Consider the following 4,515-nt stretch of genomic DNA (forward strand, 5'->3'; position numbering starts at 1 on the left):
CAATGGGTGTGACTGAAATAGCTGAACCCATTAATTAGAAGAGGTGTCCACACACTTTTGGCCATGTAGTGTAAGTTATTTATGACAAATGCATCTAATGCTTCAGTAAAGTATTAAGTTTAAAATAAAAGTTTTGCTTTATGAATAATCCTTTGTCTGTTAATTTTATAGAAATAAAAACATTACTTGTTTTAGCCTTGGGTGAATACAAACTGAGTTCATTTTTTTTTCTTGTAGTGTTCTCGTTAGTATAGTGATAAGTATCTACGCGGGAGACCGGGGCTCGATTCCCCGCTGGTAAGCAAATATATTTGTCCCAGCATGGTCAGTTGGTTAAAGATATCGACTCGTAATCCGAGGGTCGCACGTTCAAATTCCCGTCACACAAAACATGCTTGCTCTTTCAGGCGTGGGAGTGCTATAATGTAACGATCAATCTCACTGTTCGTTGGGAAAAGAGTAACCCAAGAGTTGACAGTAGGTGGTGATGACTAGCTACCTTCCCTCTAGCCTTACACTGCTAAATTAGGGACGGCGCGCAGATAGCCTTCGTGTAGCTTTGCGTGAAATTCAAAACAAACAAACTATTGCCATGTCTTCATTAGTTTTTATTATTTTAGTTAAAACAAGCTGAAAGTGAAATTTCTTCGTGTTAGACTGTCGATTGTATGTTTTGATTAATTCCTACTAAATGTGTTTTTCCTAACATGTGAAAACATTGGTAAATGAACAAACACATAAACACGTTGACTAAGTTAATGAGGTTATTTTGTGCTGTACATGGCGTAAAATATTATGCAACGTCATATAGTTACATCTATAGATGTTCTGGAAGCAGCAAAAATTATCTACTTAAACAAATTCACGAATTATGTCTTCACAACTTTATCTCAAACGGTTTACTGTCAGTTTTAAAATTGTAAAAGTTGATGAAAAAAATATTTATGAAGACCATTTGACCACCTTAGAAAAATATACTCGTCTTGACGTATGAAACTTAACTTGTATAAAAACCTTTCAGTGTTAAGGTTATAGACTTACAGCACTAAAATCTTTGGTTCGATTCTCAAAGTGAATTAAGCCTAGAGAGCTTATTGTTTAACTTTGCGTTCAAACAAATGGTACGAGAATCACGTTTTTATGTGAATATCGTTGGCTGTGTAATTTGGCGATAATTTTTTTTACAGCGAGATAGAAAATGTGAAACTGAAAAATAGTAAAACGAATCAATACAAATGATTCTTTCTTCAGTGTGATAGAGACTGTTGTACTGATGTATAACAGACGCGAAAGTAAGGGTTTGTTTCCTTTATTTCACACTTCACTATTGAAACATGAAAATAAATTTAAGGAAGGGCTCATATAAGTTTATAAAGAAAGATTGATCATGATTCATGGTTTATGTATGTATGTATATGTGTGTGTGTTACATATCTCTTTTCTTTTCAACCGAAAGTTAAAAAACAAAAAACATAGATATGATTCATGGATTTGTTTTTACACCGTTTCGAAATTCATCCTCCACCACAGTGCTTTCTTACCAAATATTTGGCCAAACGATTGTGTAAACTTTAAAGACATAGTCACTCATATTTTGACGAACAAACTGGTCACTTTTGATTCCTCACACTTATCATATACAATTCTGAATTAAGCGTTGTTGAGGTGAACTTTCAAGAACTCTATTTTGGAAAAACCCGCGTTAACTCAACAATACTGACAAAAAAAATTCGTGTAACATTGTAAATAGATAAAGTAATGAGTAACGTACTACATAAATAACGATAAAGATATTTGAACAACCTTTTATCACGTCAAATATCCTAGCGTGCAACCAGAGGAACTATAATATGATAACGATACAGATTTTTTTCTTATTTTAACCCCACTGACAGAGTACTTTGGTTCGACTTTTATATACATATCGAAAGTAAGTGATTGAAAACAAGAGAAGGCAATCAGCACAGACAATCTGTTGAAGACGTTCTTTATATACCTTCCCTTTATTATTCTCTGTGCAACGTTATACAATCGTCTTAGTTTCGTGGATACTAAAAGTATCTGATTGTGTGTTGCTCCAGTTAGCTTTAAATCACTAAATGGCTTTGAATTTATATGTGAAAGTGCTTGGTCGTAACAGATAACGTTACGTGACACATTTCATTTTAGGTATCCTAAGCCTAAAGAACTGCACTGAATCACCATTATAAAGTATTTAGGTAAGTTAACTATACCAATGAACGTATTTGTTTAAGAATATTTAATTTGTAGTTGTGCTAAAAAAATCACCTGAAACAGTTGTGGATGTAATTCCTTTTATTACTGAGATGGAGTTATATACAGTTTTTTAATATTTGTAATTAAGCACAAAGCTACATAACGGCTATCTGTGCTCTGCCCACCACGGGTATGGAAATCTGAATTATAGCGTTGTAAGTCTGCAGACATGCCACTGTGCAACCGCGGGACTAAAATACCTGAAAAGTAGGAACAGTTACAACAGATAACTCCAGACTAATAAAGAAATCTAAAATAAAAGTATTTATATAAGGACTTATTTTATAGTTCACCTTTAGTGGATAAAAGTCTCATTTTGACTATTTGGTTTGTTGAATTGGGATGTTAATCTTCATAGTTAATGTGTGAAATGTTTGATCAAACATTTTATATTTTACGTTTCTATTCATTAGTTTGCAGCATTATAATTTTCACGAGATGAAACGTTTAATTAATTTTTTTCTTCCGTTAAAGTAATTGAAAATATTAAGTTATAATACGTCTAACGTAACTACTCAATACCAGCACACAATCAAAATTGATTATCTCATGTTGTTTAACATTTTATTAAGTTGAATTTTCTTTACGATTAAACAGTAATAAAACGTTGATATGTATTGACAAGATATTGATATGTATTAAAATTTGGTCTGTTCACTAAAACACAGAACAAAACTGATAGTACAAAGCTCTGTACTGTGAGTTTCGGTTTGTGTTTCAGTGAACCCTCTTGAAGTAGTTGTAAAGCGCAACGTTGAGTGTTTAACTAAAATAAAAACAACATTTTGGTGCTATATGTATTTTATTTCTAGTATTGGGTTGAGGAATAATTCGTGAGCGTTTTTTCAAGGTAACAAAATATATTCATAAATGAAACGCTTTCGCAAAATAGTTCATGTCATTTGGTAGATAATTTTTTGCTCTAATAGATGGTGTGTTTGATTTTCATATGTCTTTAATTTTTGCTTTCATTTTCAGCTCATTAAATGGAATGTCAAGTGGACAAAATCGAGCATTTTCGACACCATCTGCTTTTCGCATTTAATTTCTTGCAATTTCGTTTAAAACAATGCATACTATATACCTAGGTATTACATGAAATAAAGTATCATAATAAATGTTTTGGGTGTAATGTGTTCATGCATTAAAGTATTGTATAGTCTTGCATGTAATGCTTGAATGAAATTATTTAAAAACGCTCACGAATTATTCCTCAACCTAATATTAATATGTGTTCTATACACCAATATGCACTACAGACATTAAATTAAAAACTGATTGTTGACTAGTAGTGACAATTATAAGTTGTTCCTCAGTCATATATTTTACTACCAAGAGGCTAGATTGTATGTTCAATCACATTTTTAACTGTGAAATAAATAGTGTAGCTGTATTGGCTAAATATTAACATTTTCTGTAGTTAAGCCCACTTATAGAAAGAAAAAAACACTAACTAGATGAGTTTTCTCTATATTTTACTCTGTTTCAAATATATGTAGGCGATATTTTTTTTCCATATTTAAAGATCAAGAAATAGGTATCTCAGCTCTTATTGCATTTTAATAGCATAAACAACGGTGTACACATTACAGTTGAACATAAACAAGAACGAGTTAGTTTTTCAACAACTTAATTTATATTAAGTGTGGTTAAATGAAATTTAGTGCAGAGTCTGTTTGTTTGTTTGTTTGTTTGTTTTAGAGAAAAGCCACATTGGGTTATCTGCTCTGTCCACCGCAGAGAATCAAACTCCGGATTTTAGTGTTGTAAGTTCGTAAACATTTCACTCGCCCACTGAAAGATGGACAGTGTTTATCGTAAAAAGAACATTTACAGAATCTTTATTCCAAACTTCGTATCAGTTATGTTCAAATCTAATTATTTTTTTAATACGTAACGTTTGTAAAATAGTAACGGTTCAATACTTTGTCAACCAAATGCATCTGTGTAGAAAAACATGCGCGGAATGTAAATTAAAACAAAAACAAACTACACAGGCTTCATTTTTTGTAAATTTTACTCAAACAGATGAGATGTATTTTTAATTCAAGACGTCTTTTTTAGCGTTTATTCTTAAATATAAAGGCTGAATATCGCCATTGCAAAGTAGTCTTGAAGGTTTTGTTTCTTTGTTGTTTTTGATTTCGCTCAAAGCTACACGAGGGCTGTCTGAGCTAGCCATCCCCAATTTAGCAGTGTAAGACTAGAGGGAAGGCAGCTAGTCATCGCCATCCACCG

General features: G+C 32.2%; 1 long non-coding RNA gene across 1 annotated transcript; it reads left to right on the plus strand.

The window, feature by feature from the left end:
• Window positions 1-543: 543 nt before the first annotated feature.
• On the plus strand, window positions 544-4,265 carry LOC143234042 (uncharacterized). Its single transcript, XR_013018481.1, has 3 exons — window positions 544-666; window positions 2,170-2,219; window positions 3,979-4,265. It is a non-coding gene; the product is annotated as an uncharacterized LOC143234042 (long non-coding RNA).
• The last annotated feature ends 250 nt before the right edge of the window (window positions 4,266-4,515 follow it).

Source organism: Tachypleus tridentatus, chromosome 12, assembly GCF_004210375.1.
Source record: "Tachypleus tridentatus isolate NWPU-2018 chromosome 12, ASM421037v1, whole genome shotgun sequence".
NCBI lineage: Eukaryota > Metazoa > Arthropoda > Merostomata > Xiphosura > Limulidae > Tachypleus > Tachypleus tridentatus.